The 21,819-nt window shown below is 42.3% G+C and overlaps 1 protein-coding gene across 3 annotated transcripts in view; it reads right to left on the bottom strand.

The window, feature by feature from the left end:
• LOC136826576 (NFX1-type zinc finger-containing protein 1-like) overlaps positions 1-21,819 on the bottom strand; it is a 321,939-nt gene that overhangs the window by 223,337 nt on the left and 76,783 nt on the right. The window lies entirely within an intron of this gene.

Genomic DNA, 21,819 nt, shown 5'->3' with positions numbered 1-21,819 from the left:
GCCACTATTACCACAGCTAAGTCAGCCCTGAAGAAGGTATTCTTATATGGTTTCAAAATTGACCTTACAGATTCCTACTTTTCATCTATTCCTAGAGCATGTGCTCGTCTGAGACCCAACATCACGCCCACAGTTTGTTACGTGGTTCCTCAATGATGTTCTTAAGTTAGCATCCGAGATTGACAACTCTCAATGCACTTATTTGGATCTGTTAAGGAAAACTTTATTTTTGATTAGCTTGGCTTCAGGTGCCAGAATCTCAGAGCTGTCGGCTCTCTCTAGAGGTGATGATTTTGTTAGTTTCCTCCCATCCGGAGAAGCCCTCCTTTCTCCTGATCCTAGATTTTTAGCTAAAAATGAGGACCCTCAAGACAGGTGGTCTCCTTGGAAGGTGGTGCCCTTCCACAGGACCAGTCTTTATGCCCAGTTTATACCTTAAAGTCTTACCTTTAAGAACTCCACAGTGTAAGTCGGGCCCTCTTTTTATCAGGGAGAAAGGTGGTACTCTATCGTTAAATGCAATAAGACAACAAATTTTGTATTTCATTAAACAAGCTAACCCGGATTCAGTTCCTAAGGTTCATGATATTCGCGCAGTAGCTACTTCCACTAATTACTTTCATAATATGGATTTCTCAGAACTTACCAAATACACGGGTTGGAAATCACCTCTAGTGTTTAAACGCCACTATTTAAAATCACTCGAAGCCCCGAAAATTTTCTACAGTGGCTGTGGGGAGTGTCATTTCCCCACCTTAATTACCATCATCCTTTATCCTTCCGCCCGCCCGCCTGCCTCATTTACTTCTCTGCTTGCCCTTCTGGTTGATCATGCCTCACTGCCTTGCTCCTCATGTTGATATTATTACTGTCTTTGTTATGATTGGAAACTGTAATTTGACATGTTATGATTCTGGATTGTCTTTGGGGTACTGGGCAGTTTTTATTTTGCTCCATGTACCCCATATATATATATATTTTCCCCATGTAAATGTCTCTCTCGTGTGTAGCTATAAGGTTATATTTACTCTTTAGTCTTAAGTATTTTTGAATATATATTCTGCCTTTATAGTCTTAAGTATTTTTGATGTATTTCCCTGCCATGTTGTTGGCTATATTGCCTTCTACTTTAATTTTAAGGTTGTTTACTGTACTTTTCTAATTAATATTCACTTTTTCATGTGAGAGATATCCTTATTAAAACCATTTTCATAGCTTGTGTTTTTCTTCAGGTTACCTTGTTTCCTCGTAGTTGGCACAGTCTTGGCATGATTCTCTATCACTATTTCACCGGCTGACACGGGGCTGGACTCAGAAAAGGGATTTTGACAAAGGAAAAATCTATTTCTGAGGAAGGCCCGTGTCACCCGTGACCCTCCCAGAAGTGGCTTCTGCTCCCCCACTACTTGCACATGCCAAGCCTGGGGATGGTGCTAGCCTGGAATGAAGTAGATGGCTGGTGTCGCCGGTCTGGCGGCGTCTGTGTGTGGGGAGCTGTAACGGCTCACCGCTCTCTTCGGGGGTTTTAACATAGGGATATCTTTTCGAGTGTAGCTCCGTGGTTGTGATCCTTTCACTCACCCTTGGTTATACCGACGTCTTCCTTGGAGAAGACGCTCGATCTGGGGTAGTAACCCCAGCATTCCTGAAAGTTCTTTTTCTCCGGTATATCTAGCAATTTATACCTAGAAATTCGTGTATGAATGGAATTTCACAGGGTGACACGGGGCCTTCCTCAGAAATAGATTTTTCCTTTGTCAAAATCCCTTACTTATATGTGAAAAAGATGAATAAAAGAAGAGTAGAAATAGGCCCTCTAAGAATTGAAGGGTGATTAACGAAAGAAAAAAAGGAAGTATGCAAAAAAGGAAGTATGCAACATATTAGCAGAAAGATATAAGAGAGAATTTACACCTAGAATTGATAATGAAGACAATGATGCAGAAATAAGAGATGAAAATAGTGAATATTTATCAGACATAGACATTACTGAAACAATATTTTGCAGGATATTAATGAAATTAAAAATGGATCAGCAGCCGGACCAGACAGCGTCCCTGCCATTTTGTTAAAGAAAGTAGTTCATTCTATCACAAAGCTGCTTGCAATACAGTATTATTAAGGCAAAGTGTAGATACAGGCAAGATTTACGATAAACATAAATTAGCATATAATACCCCTACTTTCAAAAGTAGATCAAGACTGGAGGCAAGTAATTATGTATAGGTCTGCGAGTCTAACATCACATATCATGAAAGTGTATGACAGGGTAATGAAGAAAAATATAATGAAACATTTAATGAAATATAGTTTGTTTAATATAGGACAACACAGTTTTGTACCCGGAAAAAGTACACAAACCCAACTGTTAGTCCACCGTGAAAACGTATACTGTATAAAAATATGATATATGAAGAAGATACAGATGTGGTTTACCTAGACTTTGTAAAAACTTTTGACAAGGTAGACCATAGTATATTAGAAAATAAATTAAAAACATAATATTGTGGACAAAGTAGGAAGATGGATAAAGGGATTTTTGACAAAGGAAAAATCTATTTCTGAGGGAGGCCCTGTGTCACCCGGTGAAATATCCATCCAGCACATATTTCTAGGTAAATACTTTGCTAAATATACCAGAGAAAAAAGCTATCAGGAATGCTGGGGTTACTACCCCCAGATCGATCATCTATAATAAAATAAGACGTCGGTATAGGTAAGGGTGAGTGATTGTTGTCACTACCACAGGACCGCACTCTGAAGATATCCCAATGACAAAAGCCCCGGAACGTGGGGAGCCGATCCAGCGCCCACACTCACCCGCCCGCTAACCGACGACCCCAGCGCCATCTGAACTCATTCCAGGCTAGCACCCCCCCACAAGCTTGGTATGCCTATTCAGGGAGGGAAACCTAGATCCTGGGTGGGTTACCGGGTGACACAGGGCCTCCCTCAGAAATAGATTTTTCCTTTGTCAAAATCCCTTTTCTGAGCTCGTCCCTGTGTCAACCGGTGAAATCATAACAGAGAATCATACCAAGTCTTGGTGAAAGTCTAAAAGTGATAAAAATTTAGGTGATCATGTATAAAAACACCATTATTAAAAATAGTTTTAATTATCCCCAAAATATAATTAAATACTATAGGTTTAGCAGAACAACTGAGATATGACTAGGGATATAATTTATACTATAATAAAGAACATGAGAATAAACTATATACAACATTAATACTATAGTGGCGAGGTACTGACACAAAATAAAAGACAAAACTTATAAAGGTACCTCCGGCCTTAAAAAACTAAATCACAGTGAGTATAACATATCACATACTTAAAACTAACACCGTAAGATTATACATTATAATATTAGGAGCCAGGCTGTGAGGCATGTCTGGTCCAGGAGAAAATGGCAGGGCAAATAAATGAGGCAGGCAGGCGGGGGGGAAAGGATAGGGATTAAAGGATTAATTTAAGGTGGAGGATAATGCTCCCTACAGCCACCGGGAGGGAATTTCAGAGCTTCTAGTGATTTCAGGTAGTGGCGTTTAAACACTGATGGAGATTTCCAACCCGTGTACTTTTTCAGTTTAGCAAAATTCATATTGTGAAAATAATTAGTAGAGGTAGCCACCGCTCGGATATCATGAACCTTAGGGACTGAATCCGGGTTAGCTTGCTTGATAAAGTACAGGATTTGTTGTCTTATAGCCTTTAAAGAAAGTGTTCCACCTTTTCCCTGATAAAAGAGGACCAGACAAACACTGAGAAGTTCTTTGTAAGTAGGCCCTCAGGGTAGCGACTGGGCATAAGGACAGGTCTTGTGGAAGAGGGACAACCTTCCAGGGGGACCACCTATCCTGAGGGTCTTCGTTTTTTGCTAAGAATCTGTGATCTGGGGAAAGCAGAACTTCTCCTGATGGAAGGAAATCTACGTGATTGACACCTCTAGAGAGAGCAGACAGTTCTGAAATTCTGGCTCCTGAAGCTAGACTAATTAAGAATAAGGTTTTCCTTAACAGATTTAAATAAGAACATTGATCATTATTAATTTCTGAGGCTAATTTTAGAACATCATTAAGGAACCAGGAAACCGTATGAGGATGGGTCACTGGTCGCAAACGGGCGCATGCTCTAGGAATGGATGAAAAGTATGAATCTGTTAAATCAATCTTAAAGCCGTGCAAAAACACCTTTTTCAAAGCTGATTTTGCTGTGGTTATGGTGGCCGGGCCAGACCCTTTTCAAACAGTGACCTGAAGAATGATACTGCCAAATTGGCAGTCATGGTTTGGGCTTCAGATTCATTTAAAAAGGATGCCGTTATGGTGGCCGGGCCAGACCCTTTTCAAACAGTGACCTGAAGAATGATACTGCCAAATTGGCAGTCATGGTTTGGGCTTCAGATTCATTTAAAAAGGATGCCAACTTTTTAACTGCTGAGTCATACTGTCTGAGGGTAGAACCTCTTTTGTCTGACTCAAGAAACAGAGTATTAATGGGATCAATATCCGCCCCTCTTTGAGCGGCAAATTTCATAAAGTCCATAAAGCCAGGGCATTTAGAATTTTTGAGGAAGCTGACACAGTCCTTGTTTGCACTATTTGAGTCAACTGTGGTTTGGGTAATTGATGACATCGTAGCAGAGCTCCAGAAGAAGAGGGAACCAATTGCTCTTCGGCCAGTTGGGGGCTACCAAGGCCACTTGGCCTTTGAATGACCTGAACTTATGCAACACTGGCATCAGTAGATTTATTGGTGGAAACATATAAATTTTCTGCCAATTGTTCCAGTGTAAGGACATTGCATCTGTGGCGCGAGCTTGAGGGTCCAGGTTGGGAGCAACATAACAAGGAAGTTTGTGATTGCTCTCCGTGGCAAACAAGTCCACCTGAAGGCCCGGAACCTGCCGGCGGATCCATTCGAAAGAAGCCTTGTCCAGGGACCATTCTGACTCCAGCGGAGCTGTTCTGGACAGGGAGTCTGCAATAACATTCCGGACCCCTGCTAGATGGGTAGCTGACAGGTGCCATCCGTGTTTCTCTGCTAGTGAGAAGATGGCTATCATCACTTGGTTTATCCGGCTTGATTTGGAACCCCCTCTGTTTATGCAATGTACTACTACCGCACTGTCCAACACCAGTCTGATATGAACCTGGTTGGCGGGGTGAAGTTTTTTCAGTGTTAGAAATACTGCCATCGCTTCCAAGATGTTTATATGGAACTGATGGAACATCGTGGACCATATGCCCTGTACTTTTTCTTTTGGTGAGTATCCTCCCCAGCCGCTTAACGGGCGTCTGTGTGGATTATTAAGGCTGGAGGGGGAAATTGAAGGGGAACTGACTTTGAGAGACCCTTGACTGTGGACCACGGCCGGAGTCTTTTCCTTAGTACTTGAGGAATCAAAGACACTTTGTCCATGAGTTTGATATTGGCTCGTCTTTGCCACACTCTGTTTATGTCTTTCAGCTTTGTTTTCAGAAGCAGGTCTGTTACCGATGCGAATTGAAGGGAACCCAAGATTCTTTCTTGCGTTCTGCGAGAGGCTTTCCTGTTTTTGAGGAATTGCCTGGTGGCTTTGGCTATCTCCCTTCGTTTGGCTGGTGGAATAGACAGTTTGTGTGAAACTAGGTCCCACTGGATACCTAGCCACTGAAATCGAGCCTCCGGAGTTAGGCGGGACTTAGCCCTGTTTATCTGAAAAGCCTAAGGATTCCAGAAACTCGATTACTATGGCTGTAGCTCTTGGCACTCCTCGGCGTTGGATGCCCAGATTATCCAATCGTCTAGGTATGCCGCTAGCGATATCCCCGGGACAGCAACTGTTGTACTACCGTTCCGCCAGTTTTGTAAAGATTCTGGGTGCTATGTTGAGCCGAATGGCATGACCCGAACGAGTAAGCCTGTTTCCCCAGTCTGAAACCTAGGAAGGAGAGAAGTTCCGGCGCAATCGGGGCGTGATAATATCGTCTGAAAGATCTATAGAGGTGGTAGCGGCTCCACGAGGAAGTAGAGTCCGTACCTGTGCGATTGTAAGCATGCGATATTTGTCGCATTGAATATAAAGATTGAGACGTGGCAGATCCAGGATTACTCTTTGTTGACTGGAGTTTTTCTTGGGAACACTGAACAGCCTGCCTTGAAATTTCAGGTCTCACTTTCTTTATGGCTCTCTTTAGGAGTAATTCCGTCGCAAAAGTCCCGTTAGAGCTTTGGAAGACAGTTGATGAAATCTGGTCGAAGGTGGAGGTCCTTTGATCCAGCTCCAGCCCAAACCTTTGGAGACTATACTGTGGGCCCATGGACTGAAGGTCCACGGTCCCTGAACAGATAAAGTCTCTGCCGCCTACCTGATTGTTCTCACTGGGAGGGAGCAGGCTTGCCTCCTCTACCGCGACCTCCTCCTCCCCCCCCCTGGGTCGCGAGGCAGCCTTGCCTCTGAAGGAGGCTCTCGCTCTAGTCCCCCTTGCGCTCCTATTAAGGCCCCGAAATGACCCCTGGCCCTCATAAGAAGGGTTGAACACCGGAGATGTCACGAAGGAAGGAGCGGCAAGAGTGTGTTGAGCTGGCTGCGCCAGCATGAACTGTTGGGGTTGGGCCTTTGAGGTAGAAGGCTGGCAAACTGTTGAGACAGGTACAGCCTGGACAACACCCTGCTGAGTGTTGTCTCCTGTGCTTCTTGTATCGTTTGCCAGGTCTGCCTTGAGGGTCGCCGGACTCTGAAGGGTCTTCGCTTAAAGGCGGGGATACCCAGCGGGAGCGCAAACTCTGATTTGCCCTGGTTGCCTCTGCCAGGACATTATTGACTTCTTCTTCTGGGAAGAGGTTAGCCCCCCAGAAGGAACACTTCATGAGCTTGTTAGGCTCATGTCTGATGGTAGCATCATTGAAGATGAATTTGCGGCAATTCAGTCGTGCTACCATAAAGTCATATAAGTCCGCCTGAAATCCTGCCAATAGGGATTTCGTCAGGACTTGGAAGAGTTGCTCTTCCTTGAAACGTCACAGCGGTTGCTTCCACCAGGCACAGTGACTTAAGAGATCGGCTCAGCCGACACCTAACCTCAAACTCTGCTTTGAGGAGAGTCTCTGGCAATTTGGGAAGCTGTTCACTAAAAGATGTTGGATCATTTTTGCACTCAGGGTCCAGCTTACCGGAAGTAAAGGTGGCGGGCGTCTTTCCAGAACTCATCGTCTCCGGGAAGATCAGCGAGGTGGGATCAGTCTCCCGGAGCTGAGGCAACGGCTTACCCTCCGAGCAAACCTGGGCCGTCGCGAGGGCTACCTTAGTCATGCAGGGGGTTGGGATCTTATCACCCAATGAGAACATTGTAAAGTTGCCCTTGAAGGGGGTCAACTTTGTGTTCTCCGCCTGCCATTTACTACAGGAGCGCATCAAGGCAGACTGCGCCTGGTCCTCGGAAGATTACTGTCTCCTTTGGGACCTTATCCGATCTCACCCAAGCTTCCTCCGTCAGTCTGGCGAGAGCCTGGGTAGGGGGCAGCAGATCAGGAGGAAAGAATTCTAACTCATCCAGTCTGCGCGTGCCTAGACCCTCGATGGTAAAGGTATTTTCATGCCGGGAGCATGAAGGGCAAAACGCCATGGATTCCCCTTGTCGAATGGAGGGAGGCGGAGGCGTCGGGAACGGGATAATGAACTGCGGACCCGCCGGGAGCATGTGCTATAACCCGGAGAGCATGGTCTCCTGGCTCTGCAGCCTCTCCGTGAACTTACTCAGCTTAGCATCTACCTCTGAAGAGAATTTTTGCAGGAGCATCCCTGCAAAAGCCTCCAGGTCAAAGGCAGGCAGGCAGGCGAGGAGGGCTAGCCTTAGCTGCCCTCGAACTCAACTCGCACTCTTAGTAGAGACAGTGGCCTTGCCTGTGGAAGCCGCCGGACTATCATCCCGTGGCTTCACGGAGGAAAGGGGATGCTGCGGGAAGACGAGGACTTATAGCCTTTTCCTTCCAAGTCTTCTTCAATTTGGGGACAGTGGATTGGGCACCGTCCCTCAAAAGAGAAGACTTATGAAAACCCTGAAATGAAGCGGTGGAAGGAGAATCAAAAAGGGAGCCTGCCCCCCCTGCCTCACTTACCTCCCCACCTACCTCCTGGTCCTGTTCTGTATTCATCGGTTCCAGGTCGAGATCTATGGCCGCTACTTCCTCCGACACCTCGGCGTGAGGCTTTTGTCCTGGAGAGCTGAGTTTCTACCGGATCTGCTCGATGATCGGGGAGCAGCGACTACCGCAGGGACAGCCGCTGAGATCCGGGCGCCGGGGTACAGCAAGTTCCTAAGTTCTTGTCTAGAACATATGGTTTCCCCGCCAGGAACATTCCTTCCAAACCCAGCCACCCAGGCTCGAAGAGAGAACCCAAGGTGTCACTCCGGGGGGTTAAATCGGCCTGGAAGAGGGGAGGGACTTAACAACTGAGTTCTTGGTGAGAAATATATATAATTCATATATTAAGCCCATAACGTAAATAAAACAAGTGAGGATACCAGGAAAACTAAAGGCCGTAACTGTAAGCTTACCGACTCGTCCTGGACACGCTCGTAAAGAGCGAAGCAGACCTCACAACCGTCCGGGTGCCACACGACTAGGTCATCAACCGGACTGCACAGCCGCATGGGATCGACAGGCGACATGCCCATAGGGCTGGTGCAGTATCGCCAAACACCAGGGCTCCTCACAACGAACAGTCTGTAAGTATAACAGTATATGAACCTACTAATCTAAAGGACTTCAAACTATAGTAGGTATTGGAGTATATTAAAATCATTTATACGGACCTGCGGAGCATTCCGGTGGTGCGATAAATTAAAGCAAAACATAACCACACTAGCTCAGGTTTGATAGCGCCGGAGATATTAGCGGAGTAGGACCTTAATCTAGGATCATGCAACTCATATTAGTAATTTTGCCAGAATAGATACTGCGGAGCCCGGCAGCAGGCCTTAGTTTATACCGGGTCCACGAAGCATTACGGTGGGGTAAAAAACTAGAGCAAAACATGATATATGCATAAATTATAACGGCACTAAGTAACTGGTTAACGATATAGGATAACAATACACAGAAGGTCGCCGTGTTCCGGCGCAGACCCCTTCGGGATCCCGTACCTCTGACACCTGGTTACAACGGGAAGGCGGGGTAAATCATTACCATTAGTCATTACACAGCTGAGAGCTAGATGTGACTAAAGCCAACCCTCGGAAGACCAAAAGCACCGGAGGCAACGGGAGGGCCGGGGACGGCAGAGCAGAATTAGCAAGCAAGTATTTGAACCCTGAAAGTGATCGGAGTTCAGCTCGATCCACCGGAGAGCGAACCAACGAAACACTAGCCTAGCGGATGGCGGATGACACTAGGACGGGGCCCAGGAGGGTGGGTGACTCTCAACTGGGAACCCGACCAGTACCCCTCCGTGTGACAATCGGAGAGACCGACGTTCCGCATGTGAGGAGATGACATACCACTGGCAAGACAGGGGAGGGGAAGGTTTGTACCAAACTTGGAAAGTGGGACCGAGTTTTATTGTTAACAGGATGGGGATACCCCACACACTGATTGTAACTCCCTGCGGGGCGCCGAAACAAACGTATCGACTACCTACTCGTAGGGAGACTCATGACACTCACTTAAGTACTAGGGAAGGATAGGGTAACAGCATTAATCTAAAGTAATCACCAAACTCTCACCCTCCTCATGAAGGCGCAGCCTAGACAATCGGGGAGGAGAGAAGGAAGAAGGAGAGGGTTGAAAGGGACAGAAATTCCTGTAACGTAGTTCAACCAGCAACCGACCCATAGGGTAGGAGGGCAATGCTCAAAGAAGATACCCCCACATTGTTTGTCTTCTCTCTTCCCTCATCAGAGGGGAGGAGGGGACAGGGGTTTCAGATACTCCAGCAAACCCAAAAACAAGCGGTAAGGCGGATGGAACAACAAACAGGAACTCCCTCGACCAGCCTCCTCCCCTCCTCCCCGCTCAGCGACATAGTCGGGAGAGATGGGAGCTAAGACAATGTGAAACCTAACCTGAATGGCCTAACCCACGATTGGAGCAAGAGGGTTAGGCTAGGATCCCCATTTCTAATAAATATCATTAAAATTGACCAGTTTACATATAAATACCCATAATATGAATAAATATACAAAATTAAAAAAACTTGTGCTAAGCGTATAGCCCTAACTGAGCAAAGCGAACAGGAAGTAGGCAGCCATTAGACTGCACCTGACGCCAAGCTTGGATCATAATAAAGCTAAATTATTCATGACATCCAATACACCATAGGTCAGAAGCTGACAAAAGGTAGCACCACCCTGGATAGGGAATCTACTCGAGCGAGAACCTGGTATACGCTATGAATTAACTATAAGAACCAAAATAAGAGGAGGAGGCCTCCGTAAATACAAGCGCTAATCAAGGTACCAGGACCTGCTCGACATAGAAAAACATCTCCAAAGGGAACTTCTTGCAGGGGAATTATAAAACCTGAATAAAAATGTAGCGACCAAAGAAACCCTTGCAGAAACCAGCTGCAGAGTGTACTTCAAAGGTCATCATGGCTGAGGCGGGGAACGCCGGGGAGCGTCCGATATATGACCCTATAAATATTAATTCACGGGCCTATAAGAGCCTCACAAATAGTAAAAACCCCACAAGAAGATGGTACTTAACTTAGATACAGTGAAGTTACTTGATGCCATGATGAATATAATCCAAAATTATCCAAAAAAGGAAGCAGCACAAAAAAAGCTTTAAACCCAAGCACGTGCTAGAATGGAATGAGTTCAGATGGCGCTGGGGTCGTCGGTTAGCGGGCGGGTGAGTGTGGGCGCTGGATCGGCTCCCCACGTTCCGGGGGTTTTGTCATTGGGATATCTTTAGTGCGGTCCTGTGGCAGTGACAACAATCACTCACCCTTACCTATACCGACGTCTATTTTATTATAGATGATCAATCAGGGGTAAGTAACCCCAGCATTCCTGATAGCTTTTTTTTCTGGTATATTTAGCAAAGTATTTACCTAGAAATATGTGCTGGATGGATATTTCACCGGCTGACACAGGGACGAGCTCAGAAAAAGAATTTTTGCATAACAGAAAACAGATAGTGATTGCAAACGATGAGAAATCAGATGAAGCTAAGGTAATAACCGGTGTGCCACAAGGTAAGGTGTTAGCTGCATTGCTGTTTGTTATTACGATTGCAGACAGACAGTAATGTTATGGACTCGGTAGTGGGAAGTTTCGCTGATGACAAGAATAAGTAGAGAAATTACTTGTGGTGAAGATAGGAACTCACTACAAAGAAACCTAAACAAAATATATGAATGGGCAGAGGTAAATAGGATATTTAACTCTGATAAATCTGAATCGTTAAATTATGGTGATAAAGAAGGAACGCTACATGCATATAGGGGACCTAATAACGAGACAAACACAAATAAGGAAGCAGTTAAAGACCTTGGTGCGATGTTGAATACGAATATGATATGCAATGATCAAATAGCAATACTATTAACAAAATGCAAAACAAAAATGGGAATGTTGTTTCGGCACTTCAAAACAAAAAAAGCCGAATACACGATTATGCTTTATAAAACGTATGTACGTAGTCCACTTGAATATTTGAATATTGCACTATGATATGGTACCCACACTACCAAAAGAATATTGAACAAACAGAGAGTGTACAAAGGTCCTTTACAGCTAGAATAGAAGTTAAGGACCTTGACTACTAGGAAAGACTACAATTCTTAAAATTATAAATTCTTAAAATTATTTAGTCTCAAAAGGAGAAGAGAACATTTACATGACAATACAGCCATAGAAACAGATAGAAGGAATCACCTAAATCATCATGGAGCTGAAAATATCAGAAAGAGCTAGCAGAGGTAGATTAATAGTGCCCAAAACTATACCAAGAGAACTAAGGAAAGCACACAGGACATTAATAAAATACACCCCAGCATCGATTATGCAGCATCTATTCAATGCGCTACCAGCTCATCTTAGGAACATATCAGGAGTGAGCATAGATGTGTTTAAGAATAAGCTCGACGAATATCTAAGCTGCATCCCAGACCATCCAAGATTGGAGGATGCATTAGCAATTCTCTGGTAGACATCAGAGGTGCCTCACACTGAGGGATCTGGGGCAACCCAAACGAACTGTAAGGTCTGTAAGGTAAGTAAGGTGGCCCTACTGGTCTTGGTAGACACTGCAGCCGACATTAGCCTGACTGCCAGGCCCCAAGTGCCAGCCAGTACCACAGTTGATGAGAAAACTTGGTGGGAGATGAAATGGGTAGAGGGCCACCCCAAAACAATTCCCACAGTCAAGCTCCAGGTCACGACACCTTGGGGAGCGCTACCTCACTGCCTTGGCGTGGTGAGTGGAATCAAGCCCCAGAGTGGATTTCCTGTTGGGTCGGGCCTCCTCTGGGGAAGCCCTTCCCCAACGCCACTTTGCAACCACACTACCTCTCCTCAACAGCCACTTTGACTGGCATGCCACCAAAAGAACCACCACCACCACCTGCCCGGTGAAGTGGTCAGCAGAAGGGGCACCCACAAAACAATTCCAGGCCTAGTCCTCCCTCTCCACAGAAGGACAGCCAGCAACGAGGTCCTCCCTCTCCACAGAAGGACACTCAAGGGAAGCAGTACTGCTGTAGAGCATGCAAGGTGACAGGCCTCTCCACTAATTGGGAGGGATGCCTAAATAGTAGTAGTAATAGTATTAAAGTAGTTTAACCAGACCACTGAGCTGATTTTCAGGTCTGATAGGGCTGGCCTGAAGGATTAGAATAAAATACCAGGTATAGGCCTTAGGACAAGCACTGGGATCAATAGGTTATTCAATTTTACAATTATGAGCAAATTAAAATGGAATAAAAAACTACACATAGGCACAAGTTCTCACACTGCACCACATACACACAATAAATACATTTACTAATGCTTCCACAGTAAAAAAATTTATATTAAAATTCATAGTAAAATAAAATATTTTTAATTCGACAAATGCTGTAAGGGTTTTCATGCTTTTATTATTTACTTATTTTTATATTTTATTAATTAAACCACACTTCCTCATGAATAACAAAATCAGAATGACTGAAAATGTAAAAGATTCTGAAAAAATTTCCGATTATTTCCAAAAGCTGACAGTTGTTGTTGGTCAAACTTTGGACAAGTCACATGACACATGTCTGACTGTTATCATCACCTTGCACTCTAAGCACTAGGGAGCCAGGCCACGTGGGTTGCTCATCAAGCGTCCACGTGTCAGATGAGTATGGCCTATTCTGAGACGTGTTAGAATTACTTGTACGTCTCTCTCTCTCTGATATGATGAACTCCATTTTTTAACATTAGGTTTTATTTGTTTCAATTTATTATTTTCAGGTTCTTCATTCCATACATATTGCCATTTATTTATGATACCCATCTTTATGTGTGTTACATAATCAGTAACAGAGATGTTCACATTTGATCTTGTCATGTGGGCTGCTTTTTTGGCTGCTTTATCTGCCTCTTCATTTCCTTTGATCCCTACATGGGCAGGGAAAATATTTCTACACTTTTCCCATTATTATATAACTTATAGAGAAATAATTTAATTTGTTGTATAATATTATTTTTTGATTTGCAACTCTGAAGTTTCTATAGCACTTCTCAAGTCACTTAAAATAAAAAAATTATTGAATGGTGTTTCTTTAATTATTTTTATAGCAGATGCAATTGCACACAATTCTGCTGTGAACATTGAAGCATTATTAGGTAGAGAGAACTGATGAGTTTTGTCTTGGGATGCTGCAGCACCAGCATACCCTACTCTGTGCTCTGATTTAGATCCATCTGTATATATTAAGTAGTGTGGACATTTTTATAAATTCTCATTTTATTCATCGTCCAAGGAGGAGGTGATTTTACTATTAACCCTTAAACGCCTATTGGACGTATCATACGTCAACTAAAATTGTCTGTTGGGTGCCGTGGGCGTACCGTCGTCGACTACAAAAAATTTCAACCTTCGGTCAACTCTGACTCAACCGAAATGGTCGAAAAACGCAATTGTAGCTAAAACTCTTACATTCTAGTAATATTCAATTATGTACCTTCATTTTGCAACAAATTGGAAGTCTCTAGCACAATATTTCGATTTATGATGAATTTTTGAAAAAACTTTTTCTTATGCACGGCGTAACTCAGCCGAAAAATTTCATAAATTCTTTTCGTCATTTTGTCGTAATTTTTGCACTGCTCTATATTAGCCGTTACATAAAGTTTTATATATGAAAATGTGCGCAATTTCATGTACAATACAACAAAAATACAACCCATGGTTGTAGCTTTTATCAATTTGGACATATTTTCATATAAACCACGATAACTGCCAAATTTTCATGGGTTGTAGCTTTTATCAATTTGGACATATTTTCATATAAACCACGATAACTGCCAAATTTTCAACCTTCGGTCAACTTTGACTCGACCGAAATGGTAAAAAAACGCAATTGTAAGCTAAAACTCTTACATTCTAGTAATATTCAATCATTTTCCTTCATTTGCAACCAATTGGAAGTCTCTAGCACAATATTTCGATTTATGGTGAATTTTTGAAAAAAACTTTTTCCTTACATCCGCGCCAGAAATTCTTTTGTCACGTTGTCGTAATGTTTACACTGTTTTATATTAGCCGTTACATAAAGTTTTATATATGGAAATGTGCGCAATTTCATGTAGAATACAACAGAAAATAACTCATGGTTGTAGCTTTTATCAGTTTTGAAATATTTTCATATAAATCACGATAACTGCCAAAATTTCAACCTTCGGTCAACTTTAACTCGACCGAAATGGTCAAAAAACGCAATTATAAGCTAAAACTCTTACATTCTAGTAATATTCAATCATGTACCTTCATTTTGCAACAAATTGGAAGTCTCTAGCACAATATTTCGATTTATGGTGAATTTCTGAAAAAAAAACTTTTTCCTTACGTCTGCGGCGTGGTAACTCGGCGAACATCTCAGAAATTCTTTCGTCATGTTGTCGTAATGTTTGCATTGTTTTACATTAGTCGTTACATAAAGTTTTATATATGAAAATGTGCGCAATTTCATGTAGAATACAACAGAAAATAGCTCATGGTTGTAGCTTTTATCAGTTTTGAAATATTTTCACATAAATCACGATAACTGCCAAAATTTTCAACCTTCGGTCAACTTTAACTCGACCGAAATGGTAAAAAAAACGCAATTGTAAGCTAAAACTCTTACATACTAGTAATATTCAATCATTTACCCTCATTTTGCAATAAATTGGAAGTCTCTAGCACAAAATTTCGATTTATGGTGTATTTTTAAAAAAACATTTTCCTTACGTCTGCGCGGTAACTCGGCCGAACATCTCAGAAATTCTTTCGTCTCGTTGTCGTAATATTTGCACCGTTTTATATTAGTCGTTACATAAAGTTTTATATATGAAAAAAATGTGCGCAATTTCATGTACAATACAACAGAAAATAACTCATGGTTGTAGCTTTATCAGTTTTGAAATATTTTCATATAAATCACGATAAATAGAAAAATTTCGACTTTTCGGTCAACTTTAACTCGACCGAAATGGTCGAAAACTGCAATTGTAAGCTAAAACACTTACAGTCTAGTAATATTCAATCAATTAGCTTCATTTTCAACAAACGGGAAGTCTCTAGCACAATATTTTGATTTATGGTGAATTTTTAAGAAAACATTTTTTACGTCCAGCGCGTTAATTCATGCATCATTTTGTGATAATATTTTCTCTGTGTTGCTTTGATCGTTTTAAAATTTGTAAGATACCAAAATCATCACAATTTAGTGTACAATATAACTAAAAAAAATTAACTCATTAGCTTTAACCGTTTTGCTTACAGCGCGATTTGTATACAATTATATACGAGTTTTTTTTTTCGCTGTCATATATTCCAATATTTATATATGATAATGATATTTTTATTCATTTCTGATGGTTGCATACTAAACTTCAGGCAATGACAAATAAATGAGCAAAAATGAACTCTTAATCTTAAAAACTAAGCGTTCTGTGATTTTTGAAAAAACTTTTTTTCCGCTTCAAGCGCTAACTCACCGAACACCGCATATACGGGAGACGTTTTTGTAAATAGGGCTTCGGCGTTAAAGGGTTATGGCACTTGTATATTTATATTTAGCGATTCAAACAATCTTTAGCTCTAATTGGGAAAGGAGGTGGATGACTGTTTATAAACACATCTCTTAATCCAAAAAATTTTTTGGTTGGGGAATCATTTTTCGGAATTCTCAGAGCACTCTTCATTGTTACCAGCTCTCTATGGAGAGACAGAGAGGTAGTTCACTACATTTAACTTGTAAAGATGGCTTTGGTGATGATCAAAAAGCTCCTGAACATATTCTAAGGCCTTCATTATGAACTGGGTCTAACGTTTTCAGCGTTGTGTCTGATGCCGAGCCATATATTTCGCTTCCATAATCAATGATAGACAGCACTGCAGCTTTATACAGTAAAATAAAGGTATGTCTATCTGCTCCCCAAGTAGATTTCAATAGTTTTTAATTAGGTTTAGCTCTTACATTTTGATTTCATGTATGTTATATGTGGGCTTTCCAGTTCAAGTGAGTATCAAATGCTAATTCCAAGAATTTTGCTGTTTTGCCACTTGGTATGGAATGATTTCTGAATTCTAAATCTATTTCTTCACCTTTTTTCCACTTTTTATTTTTATAAAACATTACTGTTTGCATCTTCTGTATGGACAATTTAAAGCTTACAGATGAGGCCCATTCACCTATTTTTGTTATAGTTTTATTAATGATTTGCTCTGCATGTTTTAAGCGAGATGCTGAATAATATCTGAAAAATCATCCACATACAAGTTACTTTTTAATTCCAATAGGTAGATTATTACTGTTTCCATTTATTGCTAAAGCAAACAGTGTGCCACTAAGAACGCTTCCTTGTGGAAACACCATTTTCAAGTGGAAATCTACTTGACAATACATCATCAATTCTCAGCTGAAGTGTGTGATTTGCCAGAAAGTTTTGGATAAACCTAGGTGAACGTCCACAGATGCTGTTTCCATGTTTTTGGATAAACCTAGGTAAACGTCCACAGATGCTGTTTTTATGTAACGTTTTTAATATTGCATGTCTCCATGTAGTATCATATGCCTTTTCAATGTCAAAAAGATGGCTTTAGTAATTTGTTTTCGTTCAAATCCTCTTTATATATGGTCTTCCAAGTTATATGGAGAATCCAGTGTAGATCTGTTACATTGTGACCCAACTTGAGTGGGAGTCAAAATTTTATTTTCTCAAATGTGCCCTGTTAGTCGAGCATTTACCATTTTCTCTAGTAATTTGCATAAACAACTTGTTACAGAAACTGGTCTGTAATTGTTTACATTAATGGGATCTTTTCCAGATTTGGGGACAGGAATAATTATAGCTTTACGCCATTCATCAGGAAATAAATTTTGAAGCTGTAACTGTTTATAAAATTCTAATAAGTATGACTCTGCCAAAGGTGCTAAATGGCAGATCATTTCAGAACAAATATTGTCACCTCCAAGGGCAGATTTATTGCTGTGCAAGAGAAAATCCCAACTCTTCCACATTAAATTTTCTATTTGCTAAATTTTCTATTACATTACTTATTTTTTTTTGGATCAAGTATTCTTTTCCCATCTTTTATTATGGCATGTCTAGGTGGTTTAACATGGGTACCATTTATTTTCCTGAATTTTTCCCATATTTTTTGTATGGGAACATTATTAACCCTTAAACGCCTATTGGACGTATCATACGTCGACTAAAATTGTCTGTTGGGTGCCGAGTGGACGTACCGTATGTCAACTACAAAAAATTTCAACCTTCGGTCAACTTTGACTCGACCGAATTGGTCGAAAAACGCAATTGTAAGCTAAAACTCTTACATTTTAGTAATATTCAATTATGTACCTTCATTTTGCAACAAATTGGAAGTCTCTAGCACAATATTTCGATTTATGGTGAATTTTTGAAAAAAACTTTTTTCTTATGCACGGGCGGTAACCCAGCCGAAAATTTCATAAATTCTATCGTCATTTTGTCGTAATTTTTGCACTGTTCTATATTAGCCATTACATAAAGTTTTATATATGAAAATGTGCGCAATTTCATGTACAATACAGCAAAATACAACCCATGGTTGTAGCTTTTATCAGTTTGGAAATATTTTCATATAAACCACGATAACTGCCAAAATTTCAACCTTCGGTCAACTTTGACTCGACCAAAATGGTAAAAAAACGCAATTTTAGGCTAAAACTCTTACGATCTAGTAATATTCAATCATTTACCTTCATTTTGCAACCAATTGGAAGTCTCTAGCACAATATTTCGATTTATGGTGAATTTTTGAAAAAAACTTTTTCCTTACATCCGAGCCAGAAATTCTTTTGTCACGTTGTCGTAATGTTTGCACTGTTTTATATTAGTCGTTACATAAAGTTTTATATATGGAAATGTGCGCAATTTCATGTAGAATACAACAGAAAATAACTCATGGTTGTAGCTCTTATCAGTTTTGAAATATTTTCATATAAATCACGATAACTGCCAAAATTTCAACCTTCGGTCAACTTTAACTCGACCGAAATGGTAAAAAAATGCAATTATAAGCTGAGAACGTTGTCTGGAGGACCTATCTCTCACCTTAAGACTGATCCAGTCCCTAGGACTTTTAGTAAACCTCGAGAAGTCCCAGATGATTCCTCAGCAGAGAATAGTCTACCTGGGGACTGTGATGGATTCTCAGGGTTTTCAAGCATTTCCCTCCCTGGAAAGAAGGGAACGCTGCCTGCAGAAGGTGACAGCCTTTTTAGAGAAGGACAGTTGTTCCACGAGGGAGTGGATGAGTCTGCTGGGGACCATTTCCTCGCTGGAGCAGTTCGTTTCTCTAGGAAGGCTGCACCTAAGACCTCTTCAGTTCTTCCTGAACGAAAATTGGGATCGGAAGTCCCAAGAATTAACAGACTCCTTCCTTGTCTTGGGCCAGATAAAAGAACATCTCCGTTTTTGGTTGGACCCCCAGAAGCTGGGTCAAGGAATTCCTCTTCAACCGCCGAGCCCTCGCCTAGTGTTGTTTTCAGACGCATCGGAATCGGGTTGGGGAGCAACACTAGGCTCGGAAGAAGTGTCAGGCATCTGGGAAGGAGAACAGATGCCCTGGCACATCAACAAGAAGGAACTTGAAGCTATCCATCTGGCACTCGTCCACTTCTGAACCTCTAGTCAGGGGTCTGGTAGTTCTGGTCAACTCCGGACAACATCACAGCCCTGGCTTATATCAGGAAGCAGGGAGGAACACACTCCTTCTCCCTTTACGACACAGCAAGGAGGCTGCTGCTGTGGGTGGAGGAGAGGAAACATCATTCTCCTCACCAGGTTCGTACAGGGGGAAAGGAATGTGAGAGCAGACCTACTAAGCAGGAAGAACCAAGTTCTTCCCACGGAGTGGACCCTCACTGGAACGCAAGACTAGAGAACTACTGCTCTCCGATCTCGGACCCCAGAGCAATAGCGATAGACGGCCTTCTCATGAATTGGGAAGGTCTGGACGGGTATGCTTTTCCCCCCTTCAAGATCCTGGGGGAAGTAATAAGGAAATTCGCTGCCTCGATGGGCACCAAACTGACCCTGATCGCCCCCTTCTGGCCATCTCAGGACTGGTTCACAGAGGTACTGGAATGGTTGATGGATTTTCCCAGGTCGCTCCCTCTCAGGAGCGATCTTCTCAGACAACCCCACTTCGACAGGTTCCACAAGAATCTCCCCACTCTAAACCTGACTGCCTTCAGACTATCGAAGGATTGGTTAGAGCGAAGGGTTTTTCGCGCAAGGCTGCAAAGGCTATCGCCAGAGCCAGGAGATCTTCTACCTTGCGCCTCTACCAGTCGAAGTGGGAGGTTTTTAGAAGATGGTGCAGAGCCCAGAAAGTGTCCTCTTCCAGTACCTCTATAACGGACATTGCAGATTTCCTTATTTACTTAAGGGAACAATGTAATCTGGCAGTCTCCACCATTAAGGGATACAGAAGTATGCTTTCTTCTGTTTTTCGACATAGAGATCTGAACATCTCTGAGAATAAGGACCTTCATGACCTTATTAGATTGTTCTAGACGTCTAAAAACAAGTCCCCTAGACCTCCCAGCTGGAATTTGGACGTGGTTCTGAAATTCCTGATGTCCGAAAAATTTGAGCCTCCTCGATCGGCTTCGTTCAGAGACCTGACTAGGAAGTCTTTGTTCCTTTTTGCTCTTGCTACGGCGAAGAGATTAAGCGAACTGCAGGCCTTGGAAGGTACAGTTGGTTTTAAAAAGGACTCTGCGATTTGCTCCTTTAATCCTCTCTTCCTAGCGAAGAATGAGAACCCTTCCAAGCCATGGCCTAGGAGTTTTGAAGTCAAAGGACTTTCGACTATAACAGGACAAGAGTTAGAGAACACTCTCTGTCCAGTGAGAAGCCTTAAATTCTATCTAGATAGAAAGAAAAAGCTCGGAGGCAACACGGAAAGTCTTTGGTGCTCAGTAAAGGATCCTACAAGAACTATTTCTAAGAACGCCCAGGCTTTCTTTATCAGAGATGTCATCAAAGAGGCGCATCTTTCTTGCAGGACGAGCACTTCAAGCTCCTGAGAGTGAACGCATGAAGTGAGAGCCATAGCTACTTCTCTGGCTTTTCACAAGTCTTGGTCTCTCCAGTCTATTGTGGACTCCACCTACTGGAGATGTAATTCGGTGTTAAGCTTCTCATTATTTGAGAGATGTACGTGTGACTTATGAGAAATGCTTCTCTCTCGAGCCTACGTATCCAGCGGATTCGGTGCTGGGTCAAGGAGCTGAATCTAATCCTTTTAGTCTAGCTTTGTTGGTTGTTCTTTTAATGCGTGGTGATGTGTTTTTATGGTCGGTTGGAAGAGAGTGTTGAGTAAAGCCTCCCTTTCATCTCGTATCACTAACAAGGCTAGGCTTGGTCAGGTGGTCGGGATTGGTTGCTTAGCTCCTTGTAGTTTTTTGTAAATACCTATCTCTGTCATGTAAGAGGGATAGCCCCCATTGATATGATTCAGGTAGAGGGCTCTGTCATGTAAGTGGGTCAGTCCCCATTGACACGATCCATAACAGGCTCTGTCATGTAAGTGGGTCATCCCCCATTGACACGATCCAGAAGGGCTGTCAGTCATAGGTCACATCCTCGCTGAAGCTCTTGAGGCAAGCAGACTCATAGACAGTATCCATGAAGTCTTCTGCCCAATCAGGTAAGAACCATGGTTTTTTTGTATATCCTACAACATATGTTGTCTTCCCATTTTTTAGTTATTAGCTGTCTCTTGCCCTCCTCCAAGGGTGCCAATTAGCTAAGTATATATCTGACGGGTAAGTTGCATGTACAAAAATGACATTTTTATAAAATAAAGTTTTGTACATACTTACCCGGCAGATATATACGATTAATGGCCCTCCCAGCCTCCCCTCAGGAGACAGGTGGAAGAGAAAATCTGATTAGAAAACAGGAATGGTTCCTATTCCCGCCACCCAGCGGCGGGTATGGTAGATCACCTGACCTACCTGTCGCGTGTGCTGCGAAATTTGAATTTCTGTCGGGAACGTCGGAGACTATAGCTAAGTATATATCTGCCGGGTAAGTATGTACAAAACTTTATCATAAAAATATCATTACTCAACAGTTTGGGAGTTGAGCCATTATCTAAAC

The sequence above is a fragment of the Macrobrachium rosenbergii genome, chromosome 41 (genome assembly GCF_040412425.1).
Source record: "Macrobrachium rosenbergii isolate ZJJX-2024 chromosome 41, ASM4041242v1, whole genome shotgun sequence".
Taxonomy (NCBI): domain Eukaryota; kingdom Metazoa; phylum Arthropoda; class Malacostraca; order Decapoda; family Palaemonidae; genus Macrobrachium; species Macrobrachium rosenbergii.
This window is presented reverse-complemented; position numbering and strand designations above follow the sequence as displayed.